This window comes from Myiozetetes cayanensis, unplaced genomic scaffold, assembly GCF_022539395.1.
Source record: "Myiozetetes cayanensis isolate MyiCay16 unplaced genomic scaffold, myiCay2020 scf7, whole genome shotgun sequence".
NCBI classification, from domain to species: Eukaryota; Metazoa; Chordata; class Aves; order Passeriformes; family Tyrannidae; genus Myiozetetes; species Myiozetetes cayanensis.
Window position 1 is genome coordinate 839,261 of NW_026087964.1, and position 21,449 is coordinate 860,709.

Sequence of the window (21,449 nt, forward strand, 5' to 3'; positions counted from 1 at the left end):
ATTCTAATTCTTACTCACTGTGGGTCAGTGATAAGTCAAAATAAATTTTGGCTGTTCTGTAGCTTTCAATACAGAGGTTCAGAATTTAATATAAAATATAGTGATAAACTCCTTATGTTTCAAAGCAGCACAATCAGGGTGTGAGGGATGACATTAATTTCTATCATGAATCTTCTTTTCTAGTCTATAGCAGGTTCTTGAAGATGGAAAGTGAAGGAGGTGGCAGCACAAAATTCACTTTATTGCTTTGCAGTGTTCCCTCCCATTCCTTCTAAACTTCAGCAGCAGATGAAGGAAAAAACCAAAGTGACATAAGGTTATCCTTTTTTGGAATATTTTATTATTCTGAAAGATCAAAATTAAAATCATCCTATAAACCCAGATCAGTTTGTTTTCCAGGAACATGTTTCTGAGGTGACTAATAAAGGAGTTTCAACTTGTGGAAAACATAAAGATGCTGCTTTTGCTTTGCTCCTAAATGGAACAAAAGAGGCAGAGTCATTTATAAAATACCAGCTTTGAGAACTAGGCAGGAGGAATATCCCCTTGTTGTTTTTTGTTTGTTTTTTCCTAGACTTTAAAAAATAAAAATTTAAAAAAAAAAAAAAGGAATTTTTACTCTCATTCTCAAAAGGAACTTGCTTTTATTTTATTATTTCCAAAATATTGTGATGAAATCTTGGTAAATACCACTACAACAGGTGTAGTCCTTAAAGTGAAACAGGAGGACTGCAGTTCCCCTCCACACCTACCCCAAGATCTAGAATAAATAATTTATTTCATTACAGATTTTCACTGATAAGAGTTCAAGCTCATAAAGATCAGTTGTACATTGGAGTTTCCTGGCAGCTGTGAAGCACTTTTGTGAAATACTTGGGTGTTTCTGTCCTTGACAATTTACAGTTGCCAGTCTTCAGAAATCCCATTTGTATGCATCAGTAGAGTAAGATGCCTCCATGCAGATGTGCTCATCTTTTCCTGTTAATGCTTCTCGTTTAGACCTGCCCAGGCAGAACTGTATCAACTGATTGACCAGTTTTGTTCCTTAAATCTCATGGTCCTTTTTACATTGCGTTCTTTCCATTTAATAAGGGAAAATGAGCTGTCCTCGTGGTATAACCTGCTCAGTTTGCTTTAATCAGTCCTTGAGACTCAATACTCTTCATTATGGGTAAAACCAGAGTGAAAACTCCGTTGTGGATCTCACCCTATAAATCTTTGCTGTGATGTCAGTCCCTTTTACTTGAACAGGGACAAACTGCACGAGAAACCTCAATTGCCACAAATGAGGGTTTGCAGAATGAAGTTTCTCTGCCTTTATGCTGATGCTGAGGTGGTATTGATTTCCATCACCAGGGCACTTCAGTTTGCAGCTAATGAGGGCTCTGATCAGGCAGTGCCTTTCGTACGTCGCTGTTCAGTCGATCATCCCCTACCCACGGCGTGTTAAACATCACTCAGGTGGCATAAACACATTATGCAATTTGTATTTCCCGTCCTACTGTGTTAATTTGCCACAGTCCACTTCAGGTGACGCACTCTTTTACTTTCGTGCCCATGTATGGATCTTCTATTAATGTAATGAAGTGAGGGATGTTTTTTATATTTGCATTTATATAATTTCTGAGCTTTGTTAATGCAGAGCACTTCAGTGTCTCACTGAAGTATTAGTGTGAGATTGAGAAAGCCCAAGTTCTTCTTCTGTGTCTGTTAATCATTTACAAAACAAGCTGGATTTGATTACGCTTTGATGATATACTCTTCTTTCAGTATTCATTAGCATGGAAAAGCAGGAGCACAATTATTGTAATCTAGAAACAATTCATCATTTTCCATTATATATCAAGCTTCTGCACAATTTTAAGATTCAGAACATTTCTTTCTGTTTAATTTCTAAGTGATATAGTTTTTTATTCCAAGGACAACAATTAGGTGTATAAAGCTCTTCTGTGTCAACTTGATAAAACTGCTTTTCTGCACCAGGCAAGCAAAATTACATCAGTAATTAAATGGAACTGTTTTGATTCCTCCTTAAATTCAAAGTATTTCCTTTAACTAACAATGACATCTAGGCAAAGCTGTCTTTTCCTTTGAATTCAGGAAAAGAAAACAAAGAACCTTGAATTTGCTCTGTAATGGCCAGGACACATTAGAGGAAGCTGGAGAATGAAAAGATACTTTGGTCTGTTAATTAGAAAAGGTGGTGTGCCTTGCCAGCCACAGTTTCTATTCTTGTTTCTGCCACAACCTGCCCTGTAACCTTGGACAAGTAATTCCTTTCTATATTTCGGTTTCTGGATCTGTAAAGCTGAAATCTCCAAGGTAGCATGAGCACAGAGAAACTAACTATGACTTGGGGTGTCATTGCATTGCCATGAAAATAGATTTCCCAGAGTTCCTGACAGTGGAAACAAAGTTCAGCAGTCCATCCATCCTAAATAAAGATGCTGGTGGTTTGTCATTATTAGTTGACTTTATGAACAGAAAGAAGATGCTCCCTAAGGAATAAAATAGAGAAGTTAGTAATCTTTTACTTTTTTTATTGTAGAAACTGGTATTTAGTGTACTGTGATCATAGTCCAGGACTAGGATTTCCAGGCACTGTGATGGCCACAAATATTGACAGTCATAACAATATGATATTGTACAGAAAATAGCTTTTCATGTCTAGAGTCCCTTCAGCTTACCATTTGTTTCCTTATTCCTTCCTTAAACCTTGGTGCTCTGCCAGATTCAGAATCAGCACTACTAGAAAGCAACTAGGATTGAGTGCTAAATTATTTCATAGCCAGGTGAAATGGAGCCAACCTCTTCAGCTTCAAACACAATAAAGGGTCAACATTAGCAGGGCTGAAAAGCTCCACTTGTGCAATTCATTGTGGCCCCAGATAAATCCTCTAGGCTCTTTGGAGAAAAGAGTAATTGGAAATTTTTGCATTCCTACAATCTTTTCTGGGCTTGCATTCTTTTTGGGAGTTGAGAGAAGTGGCTGGCACTTGAGAAAACCTGATTCTATATTAACCTAATTTTAACACTTTGTCTCCACTTCTGCAGGCAGAGGGCAAGGGCCCCTTGCTGTCTGAGTTGCAGGGTCCAGGAGGGTCAAGTTCATACATAGGAAACAAATCTCTTCCTAGGGAAGTGAGTGGGAAATAATTTCCTGCTGGGAAAGAGTTTACCATAAAAGAATACATGATTTTGGTCTGCTTTCCAGTAACAGCAGTCTTTGTCTTTTGCAGTACTAGTCCAGAATTCCATACACTTATCCAAACTCACTGACTTGCTCTGCTCTGCTTGCCATGATCAGAAGGAGTTTTTCTTCTATTACTGTAATTCTCAGCCACTGAAGGTCATTCTGTATTGCTAAATAAAAGGGGAATTTGAACACTCAGACTGTGATTGCCCACACTGAAGTATTAACACTCACTTCCCAGCTCTCCACTTTCCCAGTTGCTCCCCAATCTGCTACAGATCAGGATAACTAAGAAGAGAAATCTGTACCAGTGGGCTCCAAGGGGTGGATCAGTCCCTTTCCTTCTTTATCATCATAAATTATGTCTCTTTGATCCCAAAATACAGGTTGTCGTCTTGCCCTGCTCCTTCCCAGTATAAGGATGACTCACCACAGAATCCCAGAATAATTTGGGTTGGAAGGGACATTTGAAGGTCATCCAGTCCAACTTGCTCTTGCAGTGTCCACAGCAGCTCCACAGGTCCTGCAGGAGACAGAAGAGTCCCAGAGATTTCTTCCACATATGAAATAGTGGTGGACTCTAGACAAAAGGGAGCTTTTCATTAAAAGCTCATGATTTTTTTTTTCACCATTTTTTTTTTTGAGGTCAGAAGAGTGGAGATCACAGAAAACATTTTATTAGGCCACTGGGTGTGGTGGCCTAAGGAAGGGATGATTTTTCTGTGGGCTGTATGTCTTGGTGTGATAACCATGATAACTTTGGTATAACTGAAGATTTGTTTAGAGTTTGGCATCAACTTGAGGCCAAATGAAAAGATACAATATTCTATGTTTTGTGAAGAAGATCAATAAGTTCCTCACAGAGAAACATTTCACGTTGTTATTACATGTAGACATTATGATACCTATGGGAACTTGTTGCCTTGAAGACAATTGTGATAAGTTTAACATGATGCCCCAAGACTTGCAGATCAGCCATGGCCAAGCTGAGGCTGCAGGAGAATATTTAAATATTTGCAGTATTTCAATGAGCAGGTACTGCTTTGGCAATTCACACATACCCAGGCCAATATGCTGGTCTATTATGTTTTTTCTTGTCTTGCTGATCCAACATTTCATAATAAATTGTGCACCTCTGTGGTGTGGTTTGCCATCCCACAGCTCTGCAGCAGAATGTGGTGAAGAGCTGAAAAGCTCAAAAGCCTTTTTGCCAAAAAAAAAAAAAAAAAAAGCAATGTAGTTTCAGAATTAGCAAAACTAATCACAAATTCATGGTGAATTAATCTAATTGTTTCAGCTTGGTAGCAGAGGAAGGGGAAGAGATGAGGAAATCAAAGGGATTCATGTCACCACTTCTGAAATAAAAGGTTTTGAAGCACAACACTTGTGTTAGGGAGTTTATCTGGATTTAATTAAAATAATTTATGAGCATGCATGGAAAATATGAAAAACAGTAATTTCTTTCTGTGCCACTCCTGCCCTTCTCTGTGGCATTTGAACTAAAATCAGTTCTTTGAATAATCCTAAACCGAACGGAGTGCTGCCCTGTGGAATTAGCAAAAGGTCTCGTGCAGACTTTTAGAGTGAAATCAGCTCCAGGCTCCCAACCCAGCCTGGGCAGTGACTCAGGACACGGCAGTGGGCAAGTCTCTTCTCAGCACCACACCCGTGGGGGCTCTCAGAAAGGAAGGATTCCTGCTTGGCTCCTACTGCCAGGCAAAAGCCCCATCCCTGAACCACACAGGACAAGTGATGGGAATGAAATTGCAGCTTCAGTGTGTCGGTATCCTCTTTCATGTAACACACAGCAATAGAACTATGGAATGGCTTTGTCCCATCTTAATGCTTCTGCCAAGCATCTGCTGTGAAAATCAGCATAACAACAGGTTTCCAGTGGTCAGTTCAATGAAAGCTTCAATCATGCCTTGCCCAAGGCTGTGAAACTTTAGTTTTGTGCCCAGTCCAATTATTTGTGGGAGCTGGTCCTGCTTAGCTGCTGAGATCTCAGCTAAACTCTGCTTGAATTGCTCCTGGCTGTTTTATGTTCTGTTTTACATATATATATATATATATATGTATATATATATATATATATATGTATATATATATATATGCCTGTGTGTGCTTAATTGTATATGCATATATAGAGATATCTTTCTTTCTCTGAGAAAAGACCCTTGTTAGGGATTTTCCTTTGTATCAGTTGCTATCCTATTGTGTCTAATAAAAATATATATTATATAACATAGAATAATATATATACAAAGTATTGAAGAAAATCAATCTGATTTCTAGTTTGTATAACATTACTGAATTTTTATTAAATATGAGTATTTTGTGTGTTTGTTTAGTACAAGAGAATGATTCCCTGTAGACCGAGATACCCTTTTCTTCCACTTATAATTGCCAAAAAAATGTGTTGTTCAGCCCTATTCTCTATTTGTCTACTTGAACAATAAATTAGAGATATGCATGCAGAGAAATAAAACAATCCTTCAGAAAATCTTTGTTAAGGTCACTGCTAGAATAGAAAAAAGGGAAAATCAGGCTGCTATATGTGAGCCTACTGGTATGGAGCCGATAATTATCCATGAAGTAGGACACTGTGCCTTGTGAGCAAGCTTTTCTGAAACTGTTCTTATCTTGACATCGCCATCTATCACTCCTCAGACACATAAAAGTTTATCAGTCTTTGGTAAAAAAATTAAACAATAAATGGCAGGAGAAAGCAGAGAGAATGGAGCAAGTGAACATCTATCCTTTAATTGAGTAATGGTCCATCCAGGAAACTCTTCAACTGTCCTTGCAGCTAAGAAATGGTCCTTCTGGCCTTGTCGAATGACAAATGCTTTCTCTGCTGGAATTAAGGATGTAGAAAGAAGTTCAACAACAAGCTATTTACTCAGCACTGCAGTGTGGGTAATTATCTGAGTTTCATGCAGTGCCCTGTTAAAGAGCTTCAGATCCAGTGTCACACACAATCTGGGGCTCCTCTAACACTGGAAGACTGCAGAGTCACACTTTCAAAGAAGAGAATTAGATGTATGACCCAGTTTGTGAGCTTTTGGCTTCTTCTGTGGTCTTGATAATCTTCCCACTCAAATACACATATACCAAACACATATTCTGTATTGCCCAGATATGGCAGTGAAACATTCTGGATTCTGTTCCTGGTTTAACTTTTTATACATTGTTTGATCTTTCGTAAATCATTCACTGCCTGTAACCCATTTGTCTGTCTGTAAAATGGGAAATATGGTGCTATAAGCTCCGCAAAAGCTGCTCTGGAAGAGCACAAATTACTTTTATTTGGTGCTGCAGAATTCATGAAATACCCAAATTCACTTGAGTCATCTCCTAGCACCCTTTCTAGCAGTAATTTATGACCACATAGGCACAGTTTCTAGGGGAGAAGGCAGGAGTCTTTCATGTCAGATGGTTACTTTCTTATCACAGCACACTGAGTGAACCACATGGGTTCCATTGCATTTCCCTGACATCCCTCTTTGGTGGGGGCAGACTGTATTTGGAAAAATTCAGAGTTAAGGAAGAGAAGATCAGTAACAATACTCCTCTGAATTAATTCCCTCTGAGGGATAACGAGTTAACATGGGTAGTTTCTTTTCTCTCTGTATTTAACTGTGGCAAAGAGAAGCTTGTGAAATAAAACATACAGAGGATAACTGAGGATGGTTTTAGCCATAAGCATGACAGTGAAGTCAGGGAAAAGAAGAACTACTTTAGGCAGGAATATTGTTTCATTTATTCTAATAAACTTATTGTTTATCATTAGGATAACATTGCTTTTCCTCTTATCATATGGCACACAACACCTAATTTGTACAGGAAAAAAATTAAGTGTTTTTCCATGCTTTGTCAGTGGACTTCTCCTGATTGGGTATTCAAGTTTCTTTTGAGCCAAGTGATACTTTCCCATCAGTATTTATTGGATTTCCCAATAGAACCAACAATGAAACAGAAATAACTCTGACAAAAGACATTTAGAACACTAAATGTCCAAAGGACTCTAAATGTCCAAATTTAGAGCACTAAATGTCCAAAATTAACTCTTCCTGCTTCCTTCTCCTCTTCAGTTCCAACCATGTCATCTCCAATTGTCCCTACATTTCCAATTAGGGAAAACTTTGCTTTCACCCTCATTTGAAATTTTACTACCAACTACTTCATGATAAAGAAAATTACAGGGGTTCTTAAGTAACATTACTCAAAACCCCATGAAATACTAAGGGGGTAACTGTGGTATTTCTGTCTCTTAAATTATGCCTGCTTGCAGATGTGGTTGAAATACAAAATATTTTGCCTGTTTTTCAAGGGGTAAACAGCCACAAATGTGATAGCATAACTGAGAACAAACAGGACTCATTCTTGCCTTGTTATCTCTGCATGAGTTTCAGTATTGGAGAGGATTTATGTTGTGCTGTGATTTCTCATTCACAAGGCTGTTTCAGGAGCAGCCCATAAGGCCAGAGCTGTGATTTTCGCTTGCATGGAGGGTTGTGTTTATGATTCAAATGGCAGCAAATGGAAAATTTTAATTCAACACATGCATTTTGCTAGGTCTATCAAAAATTAAAAAAAAAAAAAAAAAAAAAAAAAGAAGGGAAATCAGGGTAATCCTTTAACATGTGCAATCCACGGTGGATGCAGAGCAGCAAATGTTGGTCTTGCTGAGATGTCTGTGCTTATGCAGGGCAAAGTGATAGTAAAGATGGCTCATTCAAACCCCTTTGAGAACAGCTAATCAGCCACATATCATCTAAAGGGCTCTGTCTTCCCAACCAAAGTGGAAGAGATCCAATTAAGAGTGAGGGGACGTTCTGCTGAGATTTCTTTAATAAGTTTATAGTAGAAGGAGGCAACATATGGAGTTAGAGTCTAATGCCAGAGAACAAAAATAGCAGAAAAAAAGGAAAACATCTGATTTCTGGAAGATCTGGGAAAATATACCAAAACACAGCCTTCAGGAACTCATTTTGTGGGTTAGAAAATGAGGGCAGGCTCAGGATGGAAGCCTGCCTTAGGATAGAAGGAAGGATTAACTGATCAGCCAAGGTTCAGTTCTTATCTTTTTCCTGGTGACAAGTCTTCAGGTCAGTGGTGATCAGCTGTAGAGGTGTGACTCAAGGAAATAAATTCACTATTGCCACACAGTGCTTCAATGACTGCCCCAAACTGTGTCATGCTCCTGGGCAAACACAGAAGAGATTTGAACCATCTCCTTGCCCCCAGACTGCATGACCCCTAATCAAGGAAGGATGTAAAGTGGGGAGGGTATGATCATTGTTTTTTGGTATTAAATGTTTGAATTATCTGGGTTATCTGTCATATTACCCAGACTGAGCCCAGCACTGATTAGAGAAGGACAAGCCACATAACTTTTGCCTCATTTTTTTTCTCTGTAAGGTACGGAAGAAATTATTTTCTTTAGTATCCTTTTCTCAGAATATTAACTTTTAAGTGTGTTGTTAAAAAAAAACTATAACAAAACAAACAGCCTACCAATAACCCTAGGCTGCAGAGATTTATTATCTGTCTAAAGAATTTGATGGGTGAAGCTGAAAAGAGACCCTGAACAAATAATACTGTTATTAATGGGGCTTCTCAAAGTATATTTTCTTGGCAATATAGATATGCCAATAAAGGTTAATTAAAATAGCAGGCAATCATGATCAGATTAAATGGGGTGTATACTAATCTCATGCACTTGCATGAGAACCTAAAAAGCATATGACTTGAGGATGACAACCGAAAGCAGGGTATTTTTAGCTAAATTCAATACAACTTTCTTACACTCAATTAATTTGTGCATAATATGGAGATGAAACATTTGCTTTCCTTCCCCTCATCTCTATAGGAGGAATGAGGTATAATAGCAATATTTCTGACATGGAAATATGTCTATGAAAATTTGAGGGTATTTCAAGAAAGAGAAATGCACCTATTAAAGAAACAGTTGAGTGTTAGTATTGTTGTTAATTTTCTTTCCAGTTTTTCCTGTGTAGGACACACTACATATGCACATGTGTACATATGTGTGTGTGTGTGAACAGTGTACATGTGCATGTTCAGACAGACACACTTTTAGTCCTTTTCAGGAAAGGGAGAAAGGAAATTTTAATGGGGTCTGCAGGTTTCTCGTGAGGGTCAGCAGAGGGGCAGGCACTGAACTCCTCTGTGTGACCAGTGACAGGACCTGAGGGAATGGCCTGAAGTTGTGTCAGGGGAGGTTTAGGTTGGATATTAAGGACAGATCTTACCCCAGAAGGTGTCTGGGTGCTGGAACACGCTGCCCAGGGAAGTGATGATGGCCCCAAGCCTGACAAAGGTCAAGAAGCATTTGGACAGTGCTCTCAGGCACAGGGTGGGATTCTTCAGGATGGTCCTGTACAGGGTCAGGAGTTGTACTGGATGATCTTTGTGGGTCCCTTCCAAGTCAGGTATTCTATGATTCTATATATTGCATTTTTGGATACTCCACGAGATAGGTGAGCATGACTTGTAGCAGCAGCAGGTACAGGATGATGCTCTTCTCCCTCTGCCATCAGTGATAACTTAACCACTAATTTTATGATGTTCAGAGACATTTGGATGAAACTATACATTTTGGAGGGTGAAGGACTATCTCTAGCATCTTTTACTGAACAACTTCTGGTGACACTTTTGTCCCCTGCAGTTACCTGTTTCAGGAAAGAATTACTGAGGAGAGCAAAGGCAGGTGCAGAATAAAGACCTGGACTGATAGGTCAGTACCTATTGAAGTGTGAAATGCAATTCCCAGTCACTCATTAAAACAAACAAACCAAAACCCCCAAATAAAATCTTTCTGTCCTCATCCTTGATACAGAGTCTAAGAATAGTTCTAGAGAAGGGGAAAATATATTTTTTCTTACCAGATGACTTTGGTCTTTGAAGATTGAGCACTCCATGCTTGTTAAGGATGTGAAATTATAACTTTTAACATCTGAAGTTCAAAATATTATAATTTTAATGATGAGCACCCAAACCCAGGGCTTTTCCTCATAATCCAACTGTCTTGATAATCAATGAGCAGCAGGTTTCAGATAGATTCAGACTCTCCATCTCCACCAGGGAAGAACTGTATCTTAATGGTACAAAATAGTGGAAGGTGTCCCTCACAGCAAGGGAGTTGGAACAATGTGATCTTTAAGGTCTCTTTCAACCCAAACCCCTCTATGATTTCATGATTCTATGAACATTACTAGAGGGAAATCACTGAGCTGAGAGCACTTAAAGTATGTTGTTGTTCCTTTTTTTTTTAATTTTCCCTTCACTACAGCAGTTTTGGGAAGCAAAATACCTGGGAAACTGCAGGGAAGGAAATGCAAATGAACTGCCATGAAAACTGTAGTTTGCTCACATTAAGTTAACACATTGTAAAGATGGGGTAGTATTACCATAAACACAGTTTGTTTTAATTTATAGACTTCTTTACATGCACACTCCTGTGTCCCTAAGGGCCATAAAGCAAAGCCTGAAGTGAAAATAGAAAATGAATAAAATATATCTTGTCTTCATTTGTGTCAAAATCACAATAAAATAAGGAAATATTATTAACTTAGATGTTGTTTTCCTTTTATTTATACAGTTTACTGCTTCAGTCTGTTTTAATTATCATCATAGTGGTTACTAAAGTGTGGTAGCACAGAGAAGGCTGCATCCCACCTTGACAGCCAGATTAGTGTCTAGTTCTAAATGAAGGACACTTACTTAAAACTAGTTGCATAAATCATTTCCCAAGTCTATTTCTGGGGGCCTACTCCACCATTATTTTTTTTTCCAAGTGCATTTCCCTTTAATTTCATGGGTCTGAATGGATAATTCTTCACAGCTGGATGACAGGAACTGAAAATTTCATGTACAGTGCTGTATAAGGCCAACTAGTGCTGTTTCTAGATGAATGGTATATTGAGATGTGTCTTCCCTAGGGTAGGGGAAAACAAGTATGTTGAACTAGATACAATTGTTGAAAAACAATAACATCTATTTTTATCAACAAAATTGGTGCAGAATAGGAAAACAGAGAGGGAATACCAGAAAGCACCCACAGCAAAGTTGATATTTTTGTTTTATCACTGCAACACATCTAAGCCTTTCACCTTTTTTTTTGTTTTTAAATCAGAGAAACAAACAAACTCAAGTCTTTTCATATTGGAATTGCTCCTTCTAAAACTCTCTGAAGGACCATACAAATCTTGTTAGGATTTGATTGAATGGCCATAGTTGGGTGCATTGTAATCTGCTCTCAGGTTTCCAGTATGCAGTTTATTGCTGTTTGCTGTGTTTCTGTGAAACAAGGTCCAGCAACAAAAATCCACTGCATCTTAGTGAATTCTCTCTGAAGAAATAGAAATATTGAGACATGCTGCTACACAAAATGCTTTATGATCAGGGCAGAGCTGCACTGTCTCGATTAAAGTATTAAAATTAGAAAGCTATAAAAAGCCCTTTGGTGCATTTAATTAACAAATCAACCTTTGTGGTTTGCAGGTGGTGGAAAAACTTGTATCATTTGTTGGCACTGGTTGCATGGATTAATCAATAGAAATAATAATAATAATAATAATTTATATCATATAGTCAGTAAATTATTTATTATCTAATAGTATAAAATTATATTTTGTTTTGTTATTATTATTGTCATCATCATCACCATTATCATCATCATCATTATATTAATAGTATATATTGTTTACTAATTTTGATCTTTCATAGTATAAGCCTATTCAGGTCACTATAGCTGGGGTTTCTTGTTTGTTTTTGTTCATCTGGTTGTCTTTAAATTAAGACAGGTAAAGTAAATGCCTCCTCCTAGCCCTCAACCAAACTATTTAATAACCAAACTATATTTAATATTCCATTATTAGATTTCCAGAAATGAAACCTAGTATTAGGGTGCTGTACTGGCTTGGAGAATATAATGGGGTTTTTTAATGATTTAACTGATGTATTGCAGATGTGGGAACAAAAAAAATCCACCTTTTCTGAGTGTCAGACCCAGCAGCAGACAACACAGAAGTCCTAATTCCTTGTGTTTAAAGATTAGCAGTCACAAAGGACAAATTTCCTGTTTGAGTATGCATCAAAAAGTTTGCTCAACAGAGTGTTTTCCTTCCCTTGCTCTACGTTCGGGTTCAGTGAATAACAGAATATTTCCATTTGCACTGCCGATTTGGAGGAATTCAGTTCTACAACAAATGACTACTTTAAGAGTATTTTTCACAGCAAGGAATCAACTGTTCCACAATTAAATAATATTTTTTTTAAAACCTGACTGGTTTAGCATAGTCAAAAAGATATTAAAACTTCTAAACTTTGCTTAGCAGTCTGTTGGATCTATAAATTCACAATTTTCTCATAAGAAATCTGTTATGTGTGTTCAGTGACCTAAAATGACCTGTAGGATTTGCAGAAATGTATTGCAAAATGCAAAGTGTTCACTTTGGAATTGTTTTGGTTGTTGTAATAGAGAGCATCAGAAGCATCTGGTTGTACAGTGTGGATGTAATGCTGGAATTTAATGATCTCTCTTTAACCAAAGGATTACTCAGCAGTTAGGAAAGGCCTAGTGAAGCACCTCAGATCTCAGCTGGGCTTTAAGATCTATATTCACAATCATGAATTTGCTGTGGTTTTGTTCATGCTTCAGTCATAGTGCAAGAAATGTGGGCATAAAGGTGGAGAGAAGAGTAAAAAATAAGTTATGGGTTCCCTCTTTTGGAGTCCTTTATCACAGAAATCAGCAGGTCTAAACACTGAAATATAGGGTTTCATTTTTTAAAGGATAATTTTTTCTTTTCTTCATAATTATGGTATGTAAAAAATAGTGCAAATTATATGACTATAGAACAGAGCCACAATGTTATTTTTTCTAGTACTGTTCAAATTCCCTACATATGAGATAGCTGACATTTGAAACAAGCAGTATGTAGAAAATCCCTCCTTCCTCTAAAAATTGAATAAAAGTGAACCTTCAAAACCAAAACATCCAGAATTAATTTTCTAGATGAGGAGACAAGGTCTTCTTCAAGAAAACACCTCTGCTGACCTGCTGGCCGTGCTTCTTTTTACACTGCCCATGCCACAACTGGATTTCTGAGCTGCAAGTGCAGGGTGCCAGCTCATGTCCAGTTTTCATCTTCCAATATCCCCAATTCCTTCTCCATGGGGCTGTCCTCAATCAGTTCATCACCCAGTCCACACTGAAACTTGTAATTGCCTCAGCCCAGGTGCAGGACCTGGCACTTGGCCTTGTTGAGTTTCACAGCGTTCACACTTCGCTTCTCCAGCCTGTCAAGGTCCCTCTGGATGGCATCAGCTCCCTCTAGGGAATCAGCTACACTGCTCAACTTGGTGTCATCCACAGACTGGCCGAGGATGCACTCAGTCCCACTGCCCATGGCATTTATAATGATGTTGAACACCAGTGGTCTCAGTCCCTCACCCCTGAGGGACACCACTTGCCACTGCTCTTCTTCAGCCATTGACTGCAACTCTTTGGATGTGGCCATCTAACCAGTTCCCTATCCATCAAATAGTCCGTCAATCAAACCCATATCTTTCCAATTTGGCTGCAAGGATGTTGTGTGCAACCATGTCAAAGGCCTTGAAAGACACTCAGATTTCATATAGGCAGCCTGAGACATTTAGAGAGCTGGAAGTCGCAGGCAATCAGCTGGTTTTGGATATGGACCTGAATTAAGAGTAGCTGTAGGTGCTTTTGGTGCACAAATCTGAAACAGTTTTCCTAGAATTAATGATATCATCCTTGCACAGTGCTGAAGGGGATATATTTTCTTATCTTTATTTTATAAATATTGAAAACAAAGGGACAGGGTGATTTTGCATTAAGTCCAGTTATCCTCTACTGATTTGAAGAGGGAAGACTGCAAAATTGAACCTGAAGAGTCAAAGTTACAGAAGACCTCTAGGCTGGATTTTTGTGTGTGTGTGTTTATGGCCTCCCATTTGTGAAGCACTTTTGAGTGTCAGTCCCCAGTTGTTGGTAATAAAACCCTTTTAGAATGTCTCATTTAAAGGATTTGCCTACAGGAACGTGGCCAGCTTGTGATAAAGGGGGAACTGAAGCCTGTTCTCTCAGGTGCTTCCTGTGCTCTCTGCCACAATAGCATCCTTTTTATGGTTTCTTTGTTATCCTCACCAAGTCAGACCTTCTGTGTGACCCTAGAAAAATGCCCACGGAGAGGTGATCAAAGAGCAGTGAGAATAACAGCGTGTGGGGTTTTTTGATTCCACGCCTGCATGCTGATTTCAGAACAACATGAAAACATGTTTCGACAGGATCTGCTTGATGGGAGAAATGAAAAGCATAAAATGGATAGAGAAGGTGCCCATTCATCAAGAGGTTGATGAGGAGAAATTTATTTTTTTTTTCCATGGGGGAAACTTTAATCTCTAAAATTGGAAAATAAGTAGAGGGAGCTGTTATCACTGGAGATTGCATATCTGTCTTTAATTGACTGAATGTTCTCAGTGATTTCGCAGATAGGAATTTTACTAGCCCCAAGAGATTCTGGGAGTTAAAATATTTCTATAATACTTAAATTTAGCACTTAGTTGCATGTATTTAATGCTTTCTAAATGAAGACTTCAGACTGTCTGTGCTTTAAGCTTCACTATTCTCCAGTATTAAGGGGCCCTTAAATCAAATACCTTTGGACTTCTAAATCTTCCTCAAATCATGTGCATTCATTTGTAAACTGCTACAATAATTCTGTAGCATTCATGGAGTTTTTACTTTCTTCATGTCTTCTCCCTGCTCAGTTTGCATTGCCCAGGATGATGGCTTAGTTTTAAATATCATATGTATTGTGATAATGTGTTGTGATGCTGCTGAGGAGCCTGGCTGGGGTAAGGTCTCCCCAGGCTGGCTTTGCCTGCCATGTTCCAAATGTTTCTGACAAGGAGCTTGGTTCACTCACTTAGAGCTCTCTCTGAGTGTGTGGCTTAACTGGTGTTTAATGCATCCTAATCAAAAATCAAAGCACGGGAACATGAAGCTTGCAGTAATTAGTTTAGTTTACTCCCACTGACATCAAGTGCCTGACATCTTTGCACGCTGCTGAGCATCCTGTAAGACTGAGCATCCTCGTAAGTAGCAACACGATGGATTCACTGCCTCACAGGGTAGGAATTTCTCACACAGAAAAAAAAATAATCCCACGTTATTTTTGCATGGTTTCAGCAAATATGTTTCGCCAAATTTTAGCTTACCAAGAAATTAGGTTACCCTTTTTTATTATTTTATTAAGGAGCTTATTTGGTTTATTTCCATTTAAATGATCCTCATTATCCTGGGTTTGTTTTTCATTACATATTTCCCTTTTATTTCATACAACCAGACATTGAAGTAAATTTACTGTCAAAATGATATGTACCTTAAGTAACACTCCCCACTGTTGACTGAAAATGGAAATTAATAATACAAAACAGCAAGGGGAGAATAAAGGGTATTAATGTAAGGGGAAGGGGTAAAAGTTTGCCATGCTGTCCACTAACGTTATTCAATAGTAGAAAAAGGAAAATATTTTTGTTTTCCATGAAAATTAGTGATTAAGAAAAAAATCATTTCTGCATTGAGATGAAAACAAAAGTTGTAATGATTTAACATGCAGAAATAATGATTAAAAACAAATGTACCAACCAAGATGAACTTTATCATGGATATTTGTCCTGAAATAGATAGGTCCGATGTAGAATAAGTTTTGAAATGCCATTTTCATAGCCCACAATGTTAGTATAAAGAATACCAAATTAATTATTAGTTGGGTTTCTTTTTCTCCTTTTCCCTTTATATACTTATGTTAATACATATTGCCATATTTATATCCATGCATATAGGCATGAAATAAATGCACTGGCATGAATAAAATATATGTTTTTATGCAAGAAAATATTTATCTAAGCAATTAAAATTTTCATAACAGCAACAAAAAAAAATCTCAGCCTGAAAAACTTTTCTCAAATAAAGTTCCATGGAAACTGCCATTTTCTTGTGGAACATTCTCTTCTTAAAAGAATTGGAAAGACTTGTAAATTAGCTTTTTTACCAAAACTATCTGAAAGACATGACCTGACTCCATAGAAATGAAAAGAATACATAAGAATATATAAGTAGGAAGCATAAATACATGAGAAATAAGGCAGAAATTTGCCTTGTCTCCATAAACCTGTTGATGAGTAATAAAGAAAAAAAATCTAGTTGGAAACCAGATATATTGCATTCACAGTGATCTGATGACATGGAACTGAAAAGCACATGCCTTTCCTGGAAGAAAAACATCATAATATTTATGTTAAAAGCCTTACAATATTTATAGTGCCTTAAGATGACAGCTTAGTGTGAGGCTAATCAGGACCAAAATGCCAGGGGTGTGACACACCAGCCACTGAAAACACACATGATAGACAGACAGGAATATATTCAAGTGTCCCACTCATATTTTTTGTAATTTAGGGCATCTATATAGTCTGTGATGATAATGTACTGATCAAAGTTTGAATACCTCAAAATCAGCCAAGTTGAACATAGGTCTCAGCTGTTCACTGAAGATTTGGACATTTCTGGTCAGATAAGGCAGATAGGGTTTTTTTGTTTTGTTTTGTTGGTTGTTTTTTTTTGGCCATCCCATGTGCTGTTGAAAACTGTCTTTCTTAATTTATCTGTTCTTTGTCCCATTTTCTTGTCCCCAAGTCTGCCTTGTGCATGAGTCAGCCCAGAAGCAGACAAGATTTACAGCACTGCTCATTTTGGAAGGCATGGGGAGAAGTTAAGAGTTGTTTACTCAAATACATAAAATGCATCATATCCTCTTTGGGTATTAATGGCAATTTATCTAGTGAGACGTGATCATCTCATCTTTTTTCACAAGGCAACTCAGTGTGGACTCTGACATGTGAAACTTTCCTAGCCGTGTGTTGGTTTATCAATAACTAACAAGGTAAATATTTGGAAGATCCTGGGAATTTCTTTTAATCAGCCACTTTGTCCCCTAGTCTTATTCTTATGTTTGGCTACAATACAATATGACAGTCCTGTCCAATTTCTTCTTCTTAGCAATAAGACACTTTTGATTCTGTTTTTATTCTGGCAGTACAAAACTTACACATTAAGACTTTAAATTTCTGAGATCCAAATTCCTGGGGCATGATTGCAACCAGTAAAAGTACTTGCTCTGTTAGCAACAGGGTTTCCTTCTTGTAGGCATACCCAGAATAACTCTGACAGGGGTTTGTTCTCTTGATAGCTTGAGATTAAAAGTTCATGGCTACCAATACCTGCTCTGTATGCAGAGAAGCCAGATGGAGCCATGACTCACTCTAAATATTTCTTTTGAGGTTAGCATAAGTGAATTGCTTTTCAGGTGGAATCCATCAGGTCCCTGGAACGTGTTCTTGTCTACAAATTCTTCCTGCTGCATTATATTGCTCTTCTTCAAAATGTTAAATGCCTTGATTTGCATTTGCATGAGCTGATTGAACCCTTGTTCTTGTTTCCATGCATAAGGGTTGCATTTTATCCTCCCTTTTTTTTGCATTGTAATTTTTAGTCCATGTTTCTTTCAGAGCCATTGTTATATGGGCTTAATTTTCCAATAATTTTACATATACTTTCCATAACATCTTTTTCTATTGTCACTGTGAATTGTTAGAAAAATGTTGGCTTTATTTTCTTTCCTTCTCCTTTAATACTTTGCTCACATTCTGAAATCTCCAGTTGCATCTTCTGTTAGAGACTGAATGAAATGCTGTCTTCATTTAGAAAATTATTCCATGCAGTAACTATATCAAATTGTATTTTTCAGGAAAAAAAAAAAAAAAGAAAAGAAAAGGTAAAGAAACTTACATTTTTATCAAGACATGTTCTAAACAAAATTTTCACTGGTTCCATTATACTGATCTGATTATACTGTGTGAGAGGTTTCAGAATAAAGGGTCCTCATTATTAATAAAAGGTCCATTTTCTGATCTCTGTTATGCCAACTCACTTAGAGGTCAGTGAAATTTTTAAAATAGATACATCTTAGGAATAACTTATATTTTAATGAAGTATTTCCTGTCTTTATTTTTTCTGTATAAATTGGAGAATTTACTGTGCTGACTTGTTGAAAAAGGGTAACTAGAAGGTTTAAGGATGACGTGGGAGAAGACATTTTGGTCCTTTTACCCCCATGCTAATGGTAGAAGAATGAAGTTTGTTTGTGGGATTTTTTGTTTGTTTGGTTTTTTTGTTTTGGTGGGCAGTAAATTCACCATTCCAAGCTCAGATAACAAAACTAAAAGATCTCTCCGCAACTTTCCATTGTGACCTGATGTATTTTTACTCTTGGAGAAGTTAAGGGATGATTACCCTTACTGTTCACTGCCCTCAGAAAATGGGCCAGGTGTGCAAGTGCTTAATGCAAATATAATTGCAGATTTTGATGCCTATTCAGGGCAAACACAGGGGATTTATGATCAGCTCTTTATACCTTCTACCCCACCTGAATGTGCTATAAACTAGAAATGGCTCTGTCCGAGTCTGTCTCTACAGACACCAAACCCAAACACAGTCAGCAGACCAGACACATCCTAAGTGATCTGAACTGTGCCTTGCAGGCACCACTTCTCCAGCATCCCCCAGCTACAGAACACCCACACTAATTCCTAACCAATTCCTTACACTTAGTGGTAAAGGGAATTCAGGACCATGAGCATCAAGTTCATGGTCTAGAGGAAGATGTCCCTGCCCGTGGCAGGAGGGTTGGAACGAGATGATCTCTAGGGTCTCTTCCAACCCAAACCAGTCCACGATTCTATGACCAGCTGACATGACATGAGACAAGCCGGGACTTGGCATCACTCTGCAGAGAAGATCAAGGTGGCTCCTTCTGACTCAGGGGGAGTGTGCAACAACATAATCACATTTAGGTGACGCTGTGCCAGACAGATACATCTCTCTTTTGCATGGGACAGTCTTTGTGTCAATATTTGTGATTCATAACCGAACACATTCTGCATGCAAATGTAGGTGTTGAAACCACCTGCAGACCCTAAAACTCTATATCCTACCTGCTACTTCTCTGTACCACCTTACTTTTCCCTACCTTTCCTTTCATTTAGAGAGACTGCAAAGCAAGAGGGAAGATAAATTATCTTCATTGGCTTATATATCTAAGATAGAGGGCCTTATATAAAAATTATGGTGGATGTACAAGTGATTGATTAGAGTGTGTTGTTCGCTTTGTATTTGGAAATGAAAACGTAGGCAGGAGGGAATTTCAATAGCAAAGTGGAAATGGTTGTCATCAGGATTAATGTCAAATGATCATTCATGTCTGTCTTATCTCACACTAAGTTTTCTTCAGTAGAATTTTAATAGTGCAGACTTTATTGTGCATTACAGTGATAAGATCCTGCCAATGTTTAGTTGAGCTGGTTAATTTACAGGAGCTAATTTAAAAGGTAGCTACTGTATTAGGGAATCTGTCCTGTTGGATTGATAACCCAGTTTTTTCCACAGGAAGAAGACCATCATCTTTTCTCCTCATCTGTGCCTTTGCATTCCAGCTTCTAATTATTCAAGTGTGAAGGGAATTTCCTTCATTTCCCAAAATCCTCACCACGTGATTTATGAGGTTGTCTGTTAAGTGAACATATCATTTAGGCTTGTAAATATTTCTACAGAATTTTGTAGGATATTAAGTTTGTGTGTAGGGATAAATATAAACTCTACATCATTTAATCCCAGCTTGGAGAGAGAATTTTCCTCTGAAAACATTTTTATGTATTTACTCACAAGTTTTATCATCAAACATAATCATTCAGCACACAACTCATGCCTGCTTATAACACTTCACAAACACTTTTCTCACCACTGAAATTGATCCACTGATGTTGAATGTGGCAGCTATTTAACAATTCTCATCTGTGCTATGTGAGACTTTAAACAGAAAATGGCCTTACTACTTTCCCAGATTTAATGCATATTCAAACATCTTCTGTCAGTTGTCATTTGATTCCCTACATTCCTTTGTATGTGGCCCTGGCTGCCATTTCTGTTGTCACTCTGAACTGAGTCCTAATATCTCCTTGAAAGGTTTTCTTCTGTGTTGGCCTTCATACAATTCTCAGCACTGTAGGATTCAGAGAAATTTCAACAAATCCATTGAAAACTGTGACTGAAAAAAATTAAATTCTCTGCCTGGTTTCTTTAGCCAGCTCTCATCTGCTCATCAGCCATAGTTAAAGGTGAAAAAAAACACTGAACAGCAAAGGATTTCAAATGCTCACAAGCCTTTTCTGCTCACTCTCTGCACACCTCCAGACAATAAAGTTTTACAAATATTCACAGTAAATGAAAATCAAATCCTCATATGAGCACCTCCAGAAGGTGAGATTTAAATCTGAAAGGCATCCTGTGGGAAGCCCTTCTGTGTTCATCCATTCAAAGAGCAGGAAGATAGGAAACATGGCATATTTTCTAATTGAAAGTGATAAGCAACACATGTTGAATCTCAAGTATCTGCACTCAGTCCCCAGGGAGAAATACTGGAAGATGACAATGGTGAAATAAATTCATACAGCATCCAATCTAATGCTCATTAAAAGAAATGAAAAGACAGTTTGAATTTGGACTAGGCCTAGAGATCGCAGTCTAGTGAGGTACTCAAGCATGTGAGAAGTCTTATTGTCTTTAAGGAGACTAAACTTCAATTTAAAGTTATGCACATGTCTAAATGCCAAGTTCCTTTGGGGCCAGAATTCATTAAATTAAGGAAACAGTAACTTGTCCTGCAGGGGGGGAAAAAAGAAGGGCTAAATTTGCTTGATACATTTAAAATGTTTAACAAAACATATCCACCAGTTTAACAGACACACTCAAATAAAGTTTTCTACAGAGTTTGCATTGGCAGAATGCTAAATGATTCCTCTTTTGGAGATGGAAGTATATTAGATGTCATCAGATAATTTCTCCAAATCCTCTGAGACTTTTGGGGGATTTTTTCTTTTTTGAGATGATTGTTCTGTATTTCTCAAGGATGCTTTTGTGATAAGAATTACAAAACTTGTATTTCATATTTTTCCTTAGAAATAGAGAATAAAACACTTCAACAGAAGTCTACCCAAACCAAATACACTTAAAACTTAATATTTCATAACTCCACGCTCCATGATGGATTACAAAGGTAAAAATTATTCAGAATACGTCCTCCAA

The 21,449-nt window shown here is 37.7% G+C and overlaps 1 long non-coding RNA gene across 1 annotated transcript in view; it reads right to left on the bottom strand.

Annotated features, from left to right (window-relative positions):
* Positions 1-351: 351 nt before the first annotated feature.
* LOC126652143 (uncharacterized) overlaps positions 352-21,449 on the bottom strand; it is a 35,686-nt gene continuing 14,588 nt past the window's right edge. The window contains exons 3-4 of the long non-coding RNA XR_007631889.1: positions 3,624-3,716; positions 352-2,498 (exon numbers count right to left, since the gene is read on the bottom strand). This is a non-coding gene — a long non-coding RNA (uncharacterized LOC126652143). The remainder of the gene's footprint in view (positions 2,499-3,623; positions 3,717-21,449) is intronic.